This window comes from Anser anser (assembly GCF_964211835.1).
Source record: "Anser anser genome assembly, chromosome: 7".
NCBI lineage: Eukaryota > Metazoa > Chordata > Aves > Anseriformes > Anatidae > Anser > Anser anser.
The window spans coordinates 14,878,160-14,896,866 of record NC_139727.1 but is presented as its reverse complement, the minus strand read 5'-3'; the positions used below and the strand labels follow the sequence as shown (position 1 = coordinate 14,896,866).

Below are 18,707 nucleotides of genomic sequence, written 5' to 3'. Positions count from 1 at the left end.
ATCAAGAATCAGAGAACGTGGAGCTTTGTGCTTAGGTCTTCCTTGTAGCTCTAGCACAAGATACGCAGTTTCAAACTAACTTTACACACCGAAAAGGAAGAAAAAAAACACAAAGCAAAACATCCTCCTTACGCCTGAAAGCATTGAAAGTATTACAAATTCTTGTTGAGTATTTATGTCAACCATTAAAATGTAGTTTCCCTGTTCCAGGTTTCATTCAGACAAGAAAGGTTTCAGTGGCTATTTTGCCAAGTGTTTTATGACTGCAGCTATACAAATAACCCAAAGGAAGCAGCACAGGAGGAGTTGCTGAAGCAGCCAGATCCCTTGCAGGTCAGTGCCAAGTCGCTGCCACTGCAGTCACCCACCTCCTGGGACTCCAGCACCTGCCATTCCTGCCTCCACCATACGGTCTCTTTACAGGATCAGAGAACAGAAGCCCTGACCCTATTTGTGGCTCTAGGCAAAGCCATCGCAGGAGCGCACTGCAAGTTTAACAGGGGTAAGGACCCCTCTGGAACAAGGAGCTGCAGCAGGCACATGCCAGCAGCTAAGAGAAAGGAAGCATCCCCTGCCCTATCCTGCAGACCCCTTAAGCTACAGGGAAGACACAAAACCCCAAACTACTAAAACAATATACAGAAACGCGACAGAACAAATAAAGGCAGAAAAGCCCTCCATTTTATGCCAAGCCCCAAACAGTCCCATACCCAGCAACACAGGCAGCCCTCTCTTAAACAAGCCCCAGAGGTGAGACTGCCATAAAGGTGAGGGACAGGGCTGTGAGGATCCAGCTCCTCTGCTTCCACTTGCAGACAGGGGGGTCAACACCCCCACAGGTCCCTCTCTGCCCCCAGCAGCTGGGTTTCAGATGCCACCCAAAGCCCAGGCCGCTGGCATTCACCTATTTAGTCCTCAGTGATCAGAGCATTTTGCAGCTGCTGTTCCTCTGTGTTCTCCCCTCAAACTTCACTGAATAAACACTTGGGGCCTTTGGTTCCTTCAGCCGTGCTGCTGCCATCTACATCCTGGAAAGACATTGCTTTTTGACTATGTCTTAAAGCACACGCAAACCAAAACAAAGTGTCCCAATCTCCCTCTAAAACAAGGATGTGCAACATTCAGCTGAAACAACAGCACTTTGTTTTATTAACTGTACGTTTTAGTCTAAGCTGTCTAGGGCTTCTGGAAGGATCCCATATTAGTACAATTATGCCACAAATCACTCCCATTTGATTAACCCAACAACTGAATTAAAGCTCTATTTCGAGGCTGAACATAGCAGAACCTGTGGCTGATGATTTACCAAAATCAAAACAACCCAGGCAACATCCTTCTGATCACAACTAGAGATGAAAAAGTCAGGTAGCTCTACTTATCCATGTGAGATCTTACTGCCAGGACAGTACTGAAGTCCCTCGACACCCAATTCTTACATGCACTGTGTGTAGATACTGCTTCACTTAGTGTCAGCTGGCTCACCATCACAGGCCAAAATTAGTCCCCAAGACACATATACTAAGATCCAGGAATAACAGCAGCTGTCACACTGCTCTCATTTCCCAATGAATCCAAGTTTTTGGTTAACGGTACTTATGATTAAGACTAAATACTAAGTCTGCTTTAATAGTAATATCTAGTTATAACTAACAAAGTACCTTAATATGGAAGTGAGAGAAGAAGAGAATGGGACAAACTGCTTGTGATTTTGGCAATACAGGCAATTTAATGCCAACTGCTTCCTCACAGCATTAGCCATATCCCTAAAGCCAAGGCTACCAGTATTATTCCTTGATTAAAAAGCAGTCAGCTTGATCACTGAGCAGACTGGTTGTTCTGAAAATAGGAAGTAGCAAAGTTGGGTACTTAGGAATTCTTATCTGCAGAAACTATTAACTGAGCATAAATCTGCCATAAAACTTTTGGCTGTGGATACAGGCTCTTGGAAAACACAGCAAGCCTAGAGCACATTTCCCCCCATAGGGGAGCCATTCCCCTGGCAGCGACATGCAGCTCTGCTTTCCTTGGCTCACTTTGTCCTGGCAGAGACAGAGACCTTTAATTTGTGATGCTGCTCCGTGTATAAAGAGGAGCCACTGCTGAGCACTTACACCACATGAGGAAGGTGCTTGCGCTGTGTTATGTCATGCTGCCGTTTGTGATGCATAGAATTTGTCTGCTGTTTTCCCCCCCTCCATGCACCAGCAGCTGGAAAGGTCAAGATCGCCCATGTCATCCCAGGTCGTTTGTATTTGCTGGTAATAAAGCTGTGTAACTTGCTGTCTGGCTGCTTCATTTCTACACAGCCCGTTCTGTAAACAGCAACATTCAACAGTCAGCTTTCACGTCAGCAAGTCCAGTCATGGAAATTTCACTGCTACCCAGAGATGCTATCACATATTTTGAAAAGTCATAATATCATCTGACTAATGCTCTAGGATTTGATTCTACTCTCACTGGCATCATGAATGAAGAATAAATTGGCATATGCCAGATGAGTTATAAACAAACAAATCCACAACTAAATGTCAGTTAGAAATAAGTCAGCAAAAACACTCATATGAAAACAGGCGATGGAGATACTGAACCACAAAAACTTAGTTCTGGTCCAAAGTCAGAAGTATCACTTCTGGTTACTCCCTAAGTCTCCATCTTGACGCAAATAATTTTTTTAAGTAGAAGTGCTTAAGGAGGTTTCTCAAAATTTAAGCCCAGATGAAAATGCCTTTTCTTTCATGTTTGCCCTACTGAGGTCACTAAAGCCTCTTTAAAATGAGGACAGTGAGGTTATCTTTTGTTGTTGTTGTTGTTTTTGCCTATTGCAAGTAGAACAGCTAATATATGTAAACAAAACTAAATATACATCCATCCTTATTATAGTAGGATTTGAAGTCTGAGTGCAGAAGAAAACCACTGGATCCCTCAACTTGGTAAATTCCTAGCAAGCCCTAAACTCCATTCCAAATCCCAGAGCACTCAGACAAAATGCTGTAAGGTTAAAAGATGAAAAGACCCATGCATTCCTTTTACTTTCTTTCACACAAAGGCGGAAAATGAAATGCTCACCACAGCATATTATTCCACCCATTTTTAGAAAGCAGAGTGAAGTTAAAAATACACCAGTTTAAATCCTGGAGGGTGAGGGGCAACCAAAACACTCAGTTTTGAAAACCTGTGTTAATTTACCAGGTAAGTACTATAAACCTATCTGGCTTTTTTCACTGAGGTTTCAGCAATGGAAGAACTGAAGTTCAGTCCTTGGCCATGGCCAGACCTTGTCACCCTCAGTCACAGCAGCCTGCAGCACAGCACATCTTCTGATACAAGGTGTCGTTTGAACCTCCAGACACTCCAACTAGCTACTTTAGGACAAACTTTTGTAATGCATTCACTTGCACATTATGCTCAAGCACACCAACATTTCCAGAGCACTCCAAGACCAAATACAACCTCCAGGGCTACTGTTTTTACAAGAATGTGCCTAGCAGCTTTCAGCTACCTTTTGTATTTCACATTAGATAAGCATCACTCAAATTTATTGCACTTATAACATACAAAATGTTTCTCATCTTTGCCCACTGTATCCATATTTAGAATTATACAACATTACAAATGAACAATAAAGATCCATTAAAACAGAACCAAGCGCTTTACGGAAAAAAAAAAAACTCTTCATGTTTTAGCAAGAACTTACCTGCAGATAAGAAAATCTATTTTTGAATAGTTTCTTAATTAGCATTTCTTATCTGATATTCCTGAAACAGAAGTTAGCTTCACATTTTATAAACAGAAAAAAGCCAAAACCGGCAGAGTGAGTTCTACTGAGACCATGTCAGGCTCACATGAACAAACCAAGGGCCCATCTCCACTGGATCCTACCATTTCCTCTGAAGGCTATAACGTTATAATAAAACATGAATTACATCTGCTTAAATTGACATTTCTTCGTCATGTCAAGGAAAATAGTACTCCAGATTCATCCTGAAGAGCAGAAGACAAGAGCTACGTGCAAATCAATGTCTATGTGATGCCATCTTTGAAAACAGCTTTAAAAAACAAACCAGACATGATCCTCTGAGCAATCCAGCATTGATGATCCAGGTACAATCGGAACAGAGCACTTGTGCAGACCATGTCCCATAGCAGAGGGCCATGCACTCTCCCCTTAATGACAACATGATACCAATAGCCTTTTTTCTGGCTCTGTGTCCATAAACATCTGAATAAATTTAACAGCTGCCAGGTCATACAGAAGCTGTAAGATGATATATCTTCATTCATGTAGTACCCCCACACCTTTAAGAGCAGAATCCTGGATCTCAGTACCGAGAAAGGTCTGCTTACTTCACTGAACCACAAAGTTAGGCTACAGATCAGTTTAAGACTCCATACTGCACAACGCTTTGCTGAACCGGAGCATGTGTGTAGAGGTTAACTTTGTGATACAAGCAACGCTATCCAGAAACATTTAGCAGAGAAAGATGATTGTGCTTTGTCACTTACATTCCGAATGGGTGTGAAAAAGCAACATCTGTTGAGAGACAGCTTCCACTCATTTGGTACCGAAATCAAGAGTGCTTGGATCCCTCTCTCCTCACCCCAAGCACAAATGCTTTTTGAAGAATTCATTTATTTCTACCATCCCTGAAAAAATCTGCTCTCCTTCAAAGCAACAATCCCTAACACTTAGATAAACAGATGTTATACCCATCATACAAAGATGCAATTACAAAGAAAAAAAAATCATTCTGTTCTATTAACATTCGTAGAATCAAAACACAGTTCACAAAATATATGTTCAAGCCCAGGTCTGCGAATTGCTAAACTTGACTTTTGATTTGAGGAGAAATAGCAAAATTCTTATCAAATTGCTATAGATGCTTGAAGGTTAAACTAACGGAATTATAATTTACAGATTTTAGCACACAACCACCACTGGATTGCTGCAGAAATTTGATAAGGCTCTTATCTTTCAAACCGACCACACTACAAGATGTACAAATCATATGCTATTATCCTTTAGTTCCCCTTCTTCTGGGAGAAAGTCCAGAGTGCCTGCATTCAATATGGATGGAGGCAGTACAAGATGTCTCCACCATTTTAAATTCCAGCTGCAGTAGATTCAGCATGGAATATGGTGAAACTGAAGGGGGAGGGGCGGGGGGGTTGTTCCCCCCTTTTTTTTGTTGTTTTGTTTTGTCATTATTGTTGTTGTTGTAAAATAAAAGCAAACCCATCTACTCTTTCTGGGTACTCTTTCTACTTTCTGGGGGTCCTGGTGGACGACAGGTTGACCATGAGCCAGCAGTGTGCCCTCGTGGCCAAGAGGGCCAATGGGATCCTGGCGTGCATTAAAAGGAGCATGGCCAGCAGGTCAAGGGAGGTGATCCTCCCCCTCTACTCTGCCCTGGTCAGGCCTCACCTGAAGCACTGTGTCCAGTTCTGGGCTCCCCGGTACAAAAAAGACAGGGATCTCCTGGAAAGAGTCCAGCAGAGGGCCACAAAGATGGTATGTGGCCTGGAGCATCTTCCCTATGAAGAACGGCTGAGGGACCTGGGTTTGTTCAGCCTGGAGAAGAGAAGACTAAGAGGGGATCTCATCAATGTGTATAAATACCTGAGGTGTGGGAGACAGAGGGATTTGGCCAACCTCTTTTCAGTGGTTTGTGGGGACAGGATAAGGGGTAACGGCCACAAGGTGGAGCACAGGAAGTTCCGCACCAACATGCGAAAGAACTTCTTCACAGTAAGGGTGACGGAGCACTGGAACAGGCTGCCCAGGGAGACTGTGGAGTCTCCTTCTCTGGAGATATTCAAGGCCCGTCTGGACGCCTACCTGGGCAGCCTGCTCTAAGGAACCTGCTTTGGCAGGGGCGTTGGACCCGATGATCTTTCGAGGTCCCTTCCAACCCCTTCAATTCTGTGATACTCCATTACCAACAGCCCCCTGCCACTGCTCCTCAAGGTGACGTGTTGTAACTCAGAAGGAGCATCCTAGACCAGAGCAGCAGCTTCATGTCATATTTCAAGTCATTTTGATTCCTTTCTATTCTGTCAAAAAATTAGTCTGCAAGATTCACCCCCACACATACACACACTCACACAGACACACCTCGTCATACTTTGCAGGGCACATTTCAGACATTTAAGCTGTGGGACTATGCAGCTCCTCTTATTTACAGCAACTCTGCACTGAAAGAGAGCCCACTCAAACTCACCAATTACTGCTCTTAGTTAATTCTATTAGTTTCTAAGAAAGCAGCTGAATTTGTTTGACTCCTGCCTAAGACTGTTAAAGATAATATGAGATAGAAATATACAATATTTATTACTTTCACTATTCTGTAACAGCATAATGGACTAGAAACCATTTCCTTGATTCTCAGTGCACTGGTCTTCATTCATTTGTACTGAAAAATAAATCAAACGCTGATACATCGTGACTGGAGTATTTTGCATCATCTGTAGTGAGATAAATGACTAAACATGCAGAGCAAGAGAAATACAACTATAACATGATTAGTTCTGTGGGTTGTTTGTTTAAGTATATCTGCTTTAGTACAACCCAAAAAGAAAAGAGAACTGTAATAGAATACAACAAACTGTTAGCCTAAACAAAGCACTGAGCAGAAAGGTAAAGATACTCAAATGGCAATTACACGATCTGATACTCCCAAGTAGTTCTTGTGACTTAAGTACAAAAAAACATTTTCCTTTGGCTGTCTCTAGGAAGATAATTTATTTCAGTAGCGACCTGCACCTGTAATGTTATTATTCTCCAATATACAAGTTCTTCTTTCCCTTTTCCATTTATTTACATAGCATCTGCACATGAAACACTCCCATACACTTCAGTCAGCATGAATCATCGTTACATTTCAGTAATGGATACGCTATATCCTACCTGCTTAGCAGCAGACCTTACAAGAGTCACTTAAAGCAATAAATGCAGGTAGACAGTAAATATAAATATTTCACTTCATTAAAATATATATATACACACACAGCTCCTAAATGTTTCCTGTGTAGTCCTTAAGTGTTTCTTTTATCTGTGCTTTACATGACTACTAAGCCTTTATGATTAACATGGAGTGTTGTTGTATTCCAGATATTCACGTGTATGATACTGTCTGTGCTGCCATACAGAACTGCTTTAGTAATTTGCCTCTCTCCCTGTACCCAAAGTATTTGCATTATGGAAGCATCTACCCCCTTCTCCTTGCTCTGAATCTCACCATTCTCAAGTCTTTTCAAATTCAGTACTTCCTCTCTTTACACCTTTGTTTAAGGACATGAAGTTGACAAACCCAACCCACAACTCACGGTGCAGATCGGTTAAGAGTGCAATCAAATGAGCGGAGACCCGGTAGCATCATACAGTGCATGAGCTCCCAATCAGCCACACAATCTACAAAGCAGCTTCCACACAGCCTCGCACCAGAATTACCAAATTCTATTTTACCAAGCAGATTAGCTCAAGTGCAGTAATACAGTGACATTATTATAATGCATTCCACCCTGCAGCTAGCCTGGTGTCCACCAGCTTTATGTCTGTCCAATACTCCAGTGCATAATAAAAATACACATACTTTTGCTTAAATTTTACAGCTCGTGCTAAATCTTGAATTTTCAAGGCACCTGGAAGTCAAGAATTAATGTGGTCAAGACAGTGGTGTAAAAAGAAAGAGTCGCGCTCTTTTTCTCATACAGATCCATCACCAATGCCTCAGAACACTTCCTCCTGCAACTTACCATCATCTTTTTTCTTCTCACCACCCTGCCACTGAGACTACACTTATAAAAGTACTTTATCATGTTTTGGTTTAAGAGTTTTTTCCATGAAAAATCTCTGTGTAATAGAGCATTCCATCACGAGGCCCACGGCACATAGCCAGGTCTCTGAAAGGGAGTTTGATGATAGATAAAGGTAATTATAGTGTAACATTTGCCATACTACAATTTAAGGCTATGTCAGCAGTTTCTCTGCTTTAAGAGGCTTATAACTCTATGAGAGCCTCTGGCCTGAAACTTGATAAATACATCTACTGAAAAATAATCTGAAATGTGGAGTCAATGAGATGCCTGGAATTGAAAAACACTAATGCCAAAAGTAGTCTTGGAGTGGTAGTGGATGGAATATGAGATATGGGTTGCAAAGAGATCTGATGGAAACAAATACCAAAAATAAATCACCTTTCTACTGATAGGTTTTGAAGAGCTGCCAGTGGACAACATTTTCAGAACATATACTCTGCACTTCTTGTTATAATTAAGATTAAATTCAAAAAAATAAAAAATAAAGGGAGTGAGGAGTAGGACTTGTTACATCTTTCAGAGCTCAGCAATTGATGAATAAATGTTCTACCAAACCAACAAAATATTGCCCTTCCCAAAGGCACTTTTGTTATTTCCCCTCTGTACCTCCCCCTCCTACTATTTTGGGCAAATTATTATTGTACAATTTGTGTTTTCCGTGAAGAATCTGCAAATAAGCCCTATAATCAGGACTTCACTTTACAGACGACACTCAAAGCATGCCTGTACAGTTGGCTAGCAACTGCTTGCCTGCAGACCACAACTCTTGTGGCCCTGCACGTGGTACCAGCCCCAAGTGAGAGGAAGCTGAAAGAATTTTCATAGATAAGATAGGCTAATGAGCATGTGTAAGGAAGCCAAAAGGATTTCAGTAGATAAGGTAGGCTAATGGGCATGTGAAAGGAAGCCAAAAGAATTTTAGTAAATAAGACAGGTAAGGGCCATGTACTATACCTTCTGCTACCTATTGTTCAAAGAAACTGAGGCAGGAAATTCTGGGATTCCTCATGAAAAACAGTTCCTGACAGAAAACAGGAAACACATTTCAAGAACCAACTGAAACCTAACCTGCAGTTCAAGCAGAAGCTGAGAAGCTTATGAGTCTGCGCTGAGATGAGAGGTCAACCAGCGGTGATGAGGAAGACTCACTGATCTTCATCCCCACGACCCCCGGTGACCACTACCAGAAAACACTGCACAAGCGTGGATAGGAGGAATCTATGAAAATGACTCCCTGGAACTAATTTTAATACAAAGCAGGGATAGGTCATGCATATGTATAGGCGTATCGAGAAACTTCATGCATATGTAACTCTTCACCACATATAAACAAGGCAAGTGTTGCGTTGGGGTGCGCATGAGTTTGGTGGGACTAACCCCCATGCCGCCCAGCGCTGAATAAACATACCTACTTTACAATCTTACTGATTGTGGAGTTTGCTTTCCGCACGTCACAAGGCAGCTAGGTCCAGGAGTCCTGCAGACACATCAGTTGGGTGATGCACACCTGAGCCAGTATTTCACTGCTGAAAAGCTCAGGAAAAGCATTCAGATGAGATATTTTCCATTATTTGCCACAGCGTAAGGATGGCTTGGTTTGCTCAAGACAGCTTAACTACAAGTCCAGATGTGACAAAATAGAATATCTCTATTTGGGAAAATAAAATCTCTCTCTTTAATTCAACTGCTTTTTCTTTCTTACGTACACTCCCATAAACAATCCCAAGTAGCTAAAATTAATCATCCTGAATCAAAGCTTTACCCAGTCTCCAATCAATTTGATAAAGCAGCTGAACACATACAAAGATGCTGACATGCCCCAATTTTCATCAAAGGAAGGGAAGTATAATGACTGACATTGGTCAGAATGTTGCTGGGGAAAAGAGAAAAAAAGAAAAAGGATTTAAGCCATAAGAGGTCTCAACAATGGCATTACAGACATTTTTTGATTGTGACTTGCAAAGCTGCCACATGGACTGCACTGTATTTTCCCAAATCCATCTATTTTACCATCAAGCCTCTTCCAATCCTACAGCATCCCATGGAGTGGGGCGGAAGACAAGAGCCATGACAGCCCTCTTTCCCCTCAGGCTTGGATTTCTGTAATGTGCCTTTTACAAGAACAGCATAAAATTTCACCAGCTGTGTTTGAAACATAAGAAGAATTTCACATAGCCATAAAACAGTCTTTCACTAGCATCTGTCCTCATCTGTTACAAAACGTTATCATCTCCTTTACAGAGGAGTGAAGGAAAAGTGAAGAAAAATACCACTCATGTCCATAAAGTTACACTACTATTTTAAAAGTTAGAGACTAATACAATGTTTAGCATTTCTTTAAAAAGTTACCACAAACAGCAGGAACAACATCATCTACCTACTTACACTGTAAAACAAAGTGAAAAATCACACACTGATAAATCCCACCACTACCCCCCAACCAAAAGTCCTTAAAGCAGCAGCAAACTGTTATTTAGCAGAAACTGTAAAAACACAACCTGGCACTGGCCTGGAGTCTGTTCATAAAAATGGTATCAGTGGGTAAAATCTCTTCAGTGGAAAGCTGCAGGATACGTACAGGGCAGGTAACTCCATGTTGCTCCTCTCGCAGTACCTTCTGGAGAACAGTCACCTCGGATTAGATCTGGCCGCAGGTGTGCAGACAGAGGAAAGAGTAGACATACCCTCTGCTACCAGTTCACAGATGATAAAAATCTAAGCACTGTAAATGTGGGGGTTTAGCAGAAGCCATCCTACAGAAGATGTATATGATGTAAAGCATCTCCCATTAACACCCACATGCTGTCAACAGACACAATTGCTTGACCAAGAAAATTCAGGAAAAATAAAGGGCAATATACAAATTAGGTTACATTGTACTTGAGAGACTGAAACTGCAAAGGGGAAACCACAGTAGCAGAGATCCCAATAAGACTTCTGGATGAGAAAGACTTATCTGGCTCAGGAGATTTATAGAGAATGAAGCAAAAAGGACATGGGAATGTTTTTAAGAGCATTTCAGAAGAGCTTTTTGATATGGATAAGCTGAAAAGGGAACCTTAAATTAATTCATTTTGGCCACTGCAGTTTGTAATCACAGAGTAAGAGAAACATAAACGAAAGTGAAAAAAGGGAAGGCTGGTTATTTACAAGGAGATACGGATATATTTTTTATGATTGTCTCCATATTCCATATAGTCCTTGGTGGTTTTATTAACCTGCTGCACACACAAGAATTATATTGTAAAGTAAGGCGACACCAACAATGTACAAGGCAGGGGAAAAGCACTGTAGGAAAATTTGCTTAGACTGGAAATGAGGGCAAAGCAGGATGATAAAATGGCAGTAAAAAGGAATATACTAACCAAGCTTAAATAAGAAACCAAAGGGGTAGAAAAATTATTGTAAATGAAATTATATGTCAGTAGTTAAAATCAAGTTCCTCTTCAATTCCCTTCTTTCCACTCTAAGATAGTCCACAAGTGGTCCTAATGGGACTGGATGGTGAAAAGGTCACAGGCTGCCAAAAGATCTTGTATTCTCCTCTTACAGGGTTAAAAGCAGGCAGCACTCAGCTAGTACTAAAAGATGGTCTAATTAAAATTCACAAAGTTATTGATCTTAGCCCTGCTCCAGTGGACCCTCTTTCTACATCTAGCTCATAAACAAGATGATACAGAAAAGAACTATTGATTTTCATATGATATTTTTTTGGATGTGTTTTTTTAGAATCTTAACATTGCATCAACTATTCTAAAACAAATAGACGTAGGGTGGTCACTTCTGGCAGACAGCAAAACCCATCCGCCAACCGTTATAGATGGTGGAAGGATAGATAGGTTCAACTTCAACTCAAGCTTCCCACCCGGAAACTAAAAACCAAAAAAAAAATTAACTGCTTGGATTTGAGTGAAAGGTCTAGAGTGAAGAAGCGTTAAAAGAAGGCACAGACAGAATAAATTTGAACAGACTAGAAACCAGTAAGTCACACCATCGCATGGACAAGACCCTCAAATGGTTTCTGCAGTTTCCAGAGCAGTTGTCCTAAATGCCAGCTTCCCCTCCAAACCCCACTGCTGGGGCAAAGCCCTCTGGCGGTCACCCCTTTGCAACACCTTTTCTTCTGTACCCGACTCAGTGTTTACTACCCACAGGAGACATCCAAAGTTCATGCGGGGCTCCACTGTGTCCAGCAGGGTGGAAGTTCTTGACCTGCTGTGACAGCTTCACCAAAAAATCCAGCTAAAGCACTGACACACATCATGCTGAAGAAGACCAACGCTGTTGTGCCCACTACCCTCAGTGCAACGTCAAGTCTGCAGAGAATAAACAAAGCCAAAAGTCCATTGGCACATGAAATAAAGGATAAATTTGCTTCCAATTAGACTTGTTATCATTAGCTAAGGACACTCTAGCAGGGCAAGAGACAACTCAGCCATCTCTCAGCCTTGCCCTAGTGGCTGCTGTCGAGGTGAGGGAGAATTTCTCTCCCAAGAAGGAACTTGGCTGGCTCCGCCAGCAGCAGCTCTTGGAGCAGAGGATCAGCTGGACAGCCAGAAGGGGACTCAGCGAGGAAAGCCACTGCCACAGCAGCTCCCCTCAGGAAGCAGCGTGCCCATCGCCCTGACATCCCAGGGGTGAGTTTCAGGTGACAGTGCCCACAGTGTTAATATTAGCAGTGATATCTGTCGCTAGTAAAAGAGGTAGAAATGCTCTCCCCTCCCTCTTTCTCAACCTTTTAGCATTTTCTGTCCCTCTTAGTCACAACAGTGCATGGACTTCCTTTCCATTTTTAAACTATTCCTAAAGTAATGAAGCATGCCTATATGGAGAAACAAGCATTTATTAGCGAAAATGAAAGAGCTGAGATCTGTTCAGATCGTGGGCATTAAAACTGGAATTTTTACTGCTGCCCTCTTCCTTGGAATAATCCAGTGCATCACAGAGTGTGCAGCCAGTCAGAAATTCTGTACAAATGCTGGCCTCTGTATCCACATAGTTACAACTTGATGCAAAACTTACCATTCCCAAAACTCACCTACATGAGTCACCATACATGCAACTATTTGTAAAGGATGTGTGATAAGCTCAATTTGTAAACATTACATGCCTTTCCTTTGAATAAAATTTTGAATAATGGACAACATATACTGGACATATTACGGGTAGCTAAGACAGCAAATGGAACCACAGCACCCCACAGAAAATAAAACTAGCATCCTACTAGGAGGAAGAAAGTAGAAGATGATCTTATTTTAGGAATCCTTTTATCTGCAAATTGGTTTGTTCTCAAAAAAAAAAAAAAGTAATGAGACTACTCTGACGACAGAATTACTGTGTGATCTGTTTTTAAGCAGAGACCGCTTCAAAACATTCATTTGCTAGGGGGGTTTGTTTAAAGCTAAGCAGGTTCATAAATGTTTTCTTTTCAAGAGACTAAACCATGGCCTGTTTTGACTCCCCTTTTATCATCTTCTTACTCCATATTATTTTCAAAAATACAGAATTTGCTTGTAAACAAATGCTATGTGATAGAAACCATTCAGCTTTGTAGGAAGTCAGATGAATTTACCAAGAACAAATTGTGTCAAACCAGTGTGGGCTACTACTCCTCACCCTATTTTATCAGTGCTGACAAACAGATCGATTCTTCCAGAAAAAAAATCCAGGTTAAGCATACTGGTAAGTGATGCTCTAGTTTCTTTTGGTGCTTTTGAAAGTACAGCATTATGCTTGCTTTCCCCTGCACCACACCTGACCACCACAGCTTCTCGAAAGTAACTGCTGAGTCCCCTCCAATTCATTCCTTAATTAAGAGCTTCCTAGGATGAAGTTCATTAGACCTAGCTGTTTTGGGAAAAAGCCCAGAACCAGAATATTTTAACTTGCAATCTTAGCTCCTTGTTACTGCACCAGATTTAGCAAAGTTAACACATGTAGCTTGCCTTTGATTTTCTTTTTTAAAAGAAAAAAAAAAAAAACAACAGCTTTTACACTGTCATCACTGGCTTTCCTTCACTTCCAAGTAGCAAACCAATACTTTCTTGGATGCCCCCTTATTGACAATGTAGTTTTGGAATTTATTTATATATATTTTCAAACTTTTTGCCCATTTATGTTTAATTTCATGTCTTGGTCTTTCTACTTTTATCCTTAAGTAATTGCACTAATATTTTACCACTGTTAGTGAGCTGACCTTGTTTTCATCCTATACGCTCAGTTCCTTCACACATTTCAAAGCAGCAGAGCGCTCATTATCTTGTCAGATTGATCTACTAACATCTCATCTTTCTTCTGCATCACTTAGATTTTACCAGTAGTAGTTTCTTTGAAGAGCTTTTTTTGAGCTCCTTTTTCTTTTATACCTCAAAAACCATACACAAATTGTTTACTGAAGCCTGCTTTATTGGCTTGGGTTAGGAGGGAGTATGATTGGGTTGGGTGGGTGTTTGTTTTTTAAAATGTTGCTGTTCTCTCCCCATCTTTTCGAAAAGATAAATTCTGTCATTTTACAGTCACATGCCAGGCTAACTTCCACTTCCACATTCTCAGCCAGTTCCACCCTTTGGTGAGAAGCTCATCTAGATGGACTCCCCAGTCCAGCTGCTCCCTGCACCTCTGGCACCAAAAACACTCAGGAGGGAAATGACAAAGCTTTACTAGAGATGCTGTGCTCAACTCTGTTTTCCCGTTCCCATCACACAGCTAGATTATTACACGTCCTGCTTCCTGTATATTGGATTATTCTCCTAGCTGTTTGTAAGAAGGTGCATCAAAGCGGTCTTCATGGTTTGATTTTTAAGATCTTGCTGTTGTGACAAGGCTCATGTGTACCGCCTAACTATTAATGTTGCAGTCACGCAAGTTACCACTTCAGTACATCATGCTGGCAACACTCAAGTGTAGCAACTCATTGTTGCTGTTCAAACTGGAGCTTGTGTCACACATTTCCCTTGATCCAAGCCCTTCTTCCTGGGATAGCAAATCGGTACACAAAGTTGTTCTTTTTTCCATTTAGTTTTCACTGTTCCACCAGCTTTTTCATTACCTTTGATCCACTCTTCCACTTGTACCATTTTCAATACTCATGACTTCACTTACTCCTCCCTAGTGTGAACCAGATATAACATAACATGATTTCCCCCATCTCTTTTGCCTGTTTTCATCCCCTCTTCTCCTTTTATAAGCATATATATATGCTTCATCTCAGGTGTCACAGCTGAAGTTTTTATATGAATTTTTCATATTGCATTTTCTCCCATCCATCTCCCCTGATCTCCCTTGTAATTACTGTCTTACTGTTACTCTTTTCCTTACCACCACCTTTGGCTCTTTCCCCTCCCAATGAAAGTGGGCTTAAAAAAAATCTTAACACTTTACTTTCCTCTCCAACTGTTTACCTTTTCCCTTCAACCTAGGAGTCAAACTTGCATCTCACCTACAAAAGTGACCTCCAGCACAGTAAAAATCTCAGCATGTGATTTTACACTACCTTTCCCAGTGATGCACACATCTTTGCACAGGTCAGCACACTAGGACGTTGCTCAGCCACCACTCCCATGTTAGACAGCAGATCAGTCTAGACCACTTTTGGCTGACTTATCTCATGCACTTACTTTCATAATTTAAAATGGGAAATTAGGATTACCATGCCAGTCCATCACATCTAATGTGTAAAGTATATTCCAAATGCACACTCCTGTCTTTGTGCCTATGCATCCAATACATCTTTCTGGTGACTGCTCTCTTGTGTGTTCTTCTGGCAGAAGTATTATAAAACTAGGAGAAGTGGAAAATATTTCAGTGGCAACTCTGGGTTCAGATTTTTTTGTTTTTCTTGTATGAGCAGTGGGCCAGATGCTCCATGCAATTTCTTTTCTGGGAGGTTGATTAAAAAAACAAAATTAAAGGTTCCCACATTCCATACGGAATGAAGGCAATAAATATAAATTTTCTTTAAAAAAAAATCACAATGCAAGCTCCTTGTTCTCATTTATGCTCACTTCGATCACTGTATACCCCACTTAACTTAAGAACAATAATAAGGTGCAATGCCTGCACATTGACTAAACAGTTTAATGACCTTTGAACTAAGACGGAAGACAGTAACTAAAGATCTTATTTCTACAAATCTCCAAATATACAAGCTCTTTAACTTAAATCTGAAGAGCAGCTCCTAGCACCTGTCAGCTTACAAGGACTCCACTTCTCTGCAAGAAAAAAAATATATAAACCCTCAAAAATTATAAGCCTTTAAATCTTGTTTCAGGCCAAACAGTTCAATACAATATTAATATTATTTATATTGCAACCTATGCTATTTGTCAGGATCCCAGCTTGTAAACAGGCCATATAATGTTGCCAGCAAAAGAGTGACTATTTTTTCCTCTATACTGCTCACAGTTGAGGTCACGTTAAGGGACAAAAGGAGAATAACTTTTTAGAATATGGTAAAAATGGAAAAAATGTTTTTCAAATGCTTGATAACGGCCTGACTCTACAGAATGCCAGGTGCTGCTAAGAAAGCAGAAGACGTATAATAGCTGCTATTAGATTCTATCAGTTGAAAAGTAAACACTGCTTAAGCAGACATCCTCTGCTTTCACATTGCAACTTTCAAGCTCCATTTTGATCCATGGTCTATACTTTCTTCACATTGCAACTTCAAAACGCATTCAAGTGCAATAAAGAAATCACTGACCTGCTCCTACGTGCATTCAGCAGCACACCTTCCAACATGAGGATAACATCCCCAAGAGTCATCTCAATTTAGTTTTTCCTGCTTTTTCCTGTAATCAATACATACGTAAAAATTTTGTCTTACGGGACAAAGGGGAATAATACTATTCCAGACTATTTAGGCTACAAAAATAAGCAGCTTGATTTACAGAAAGGCAAAAATCTCAGCCCAGAAATTCAGTGACAGATCTCTAACTGGTTTCAGAGTGAGGGCCAAAGGTATGCTGCAGAACTGAACTATAGCACTGTAGCTATTAGAGACCAAATGTGGACTGAACCTTGCATACGGGTAGGAAGCCTAAATTCCCACAGATACGGGAAGAAGGACTGCAAGCTACATGCAAGCTGTTTTCCTCTCTCCCCCTTCCTTTCTTCCTTAGGGAGTGTAAACTTCATACCTATACAAGAGTACAGGCAAGACACGGATAGGATAGTACCTAGGAAAACATATATGCATATATACATTTAATACTCTAGTTAAACCATTATCCTTAGTCACATAAGTAACTGCAGATTTTCTTCCCTATACCATCACCCTCTTCATCGAGGCATACTTATTTTCATTTTCTGCTTTTTCACTACAGCCCAGGCAATTTCATTTCACCCCCCACACACACACACATTTAGCTCTTTCAGCAACCAGGGAATGTACTACAGTGTAGAGACTATGTTGACATTAAAACATTCACTTTATTCCTAACTTAATATGTAGATAGAAAACAAATCCTGAAGCTATGTTCACACGTAGCTCTGGAAGGCAGCTAACTTCATCTGAATACAGACAGAGCACAGTGTCCAAATATCTCCAATTTGCCTTGCCTTTGCTTTGTCATCAGGGTTTCAGCTGCCTGGAGACTCGGTGTGCTGATAGAATCACCGAGAAACAAACCTTAGGGTTCAGAGCCCACTTTCCTTTGCTGATGAAATCCAAGTCTGCGCACCCTGTGCCCTGCCTTTTTCGTAGTGCTGGCATTTCCCAGCAGAAAGGTTTGCTGTAAAGATAAAGTGGGCAGTGGAGATGGCCACCTAACTTTCTGCTGTCCTGTTTTCCCTGTCACTGGTTAGGGCATATGTTACAGCTGCTGGAGGAGCCTCAGGACTCTAGCAGGTGATGTTGATAGATCGACTCATTTTCACAGTCAGTGCTGTAATACTAAAGCATTTACTACTTGTGTGTTTGTTGTTCATAATTACTGCTATAATACCCAGCATCAGCCTTGACCTACATTCCCATTTCACACCCATCACCTTCATATCCAAACGCACTCTGTCGTCCTTGCACTGTTGGTGCCCAGCCAGGAGAGAATCACAGCACAGGCTGCAGGATTAATCCCCAGGGGCAAGAAATGCATTTTTCTATCTTAAATATTTCACTAACAAAGCATTTCACATGGAATTCAAGACTTCATTCTCTTTCAAATACAGATTTTGCTGGCTATTCCTCCTTAAAGCAGAAAAGTGTCATACTGTTAAGCATACTTTGAAAATACCCAAGCGTATACTTCAGGAATATAAAGCAAGTAACTATATAGGGTCACTATAGACCTAATGTCTGCTACATTTGGAGAAAAAAAAAGGCAGCAATTAAAAACTACACATTATTGTAAATGCAAGGTTCAGCTAAGACAGAATAAAAGGCACACATCTGATGAAGAACCATGGGGATAGCCGCAACCAGTACACACTGGAACAGCTCAGCTGGCATCCAAACTACCCCACATTTCAAACTGAAATGTAATGAAATGTAACAGCATGATACAAACACAGAAAATAAAGGTATCAGTGATTTTCACATATTGCCAGTGTTTATCCTTTCTACTCCCTTAGAAATATATCTCAGCCTGACCTCGAGGTACTCACTGACCGCAAGTGCGCAAATATGTCACCTTGCTGATTCTAACTATGCAGCTTAGGAACAAAAACATGACGGTATGCAGTGTAACTTGCATAAAACTTGTTATGTTTCACTGCATCATTCAGAATTGCTAGATGTGAAAGACCACTGCCACCATCTGGTGCCTTCCAAGTCCTGGATCTTTCTTTTAGTCAGAGAAGAATCCAGTCTGCCTAGTTCAATACATAAATGAGGAAAAGGGAAAGATAAGCAGTTCTGAAAAATAGAGCAGAGGGCTTTAAAAACCTTCAATGCAGCT

At 41.0% G+C, this 18,707-nt stretch overlaps 1 protein-coding gene across 2 annotated transcripts in view; it reads right to left on the bottom strand.

The window, feature by feature from the left end:
- Positions 1 to 18,707, bottom strand: part of LOC310902998 (uncharacterized protein) — a 409,793-nt gene that overhangs the window by 84,372 nt on the left and 306,714 nt on the right. The window contains exon 27 of one of the 2 annotated variants that reach the window (XR_014587194.1): positions 10,778 to 12,131. The exons of the other annotated variant lie outside the window; for it this stretch is intronic. The gene's annotated coding sequence lies outside the window, so the exon portion shown is untranslated. Of the gene's footprint in view, positions 1 to 10,777; positions 12,132 to 18,707 lie in introns of those variants that run through there. 2 annotated transcript variants of the gene reach the window in all.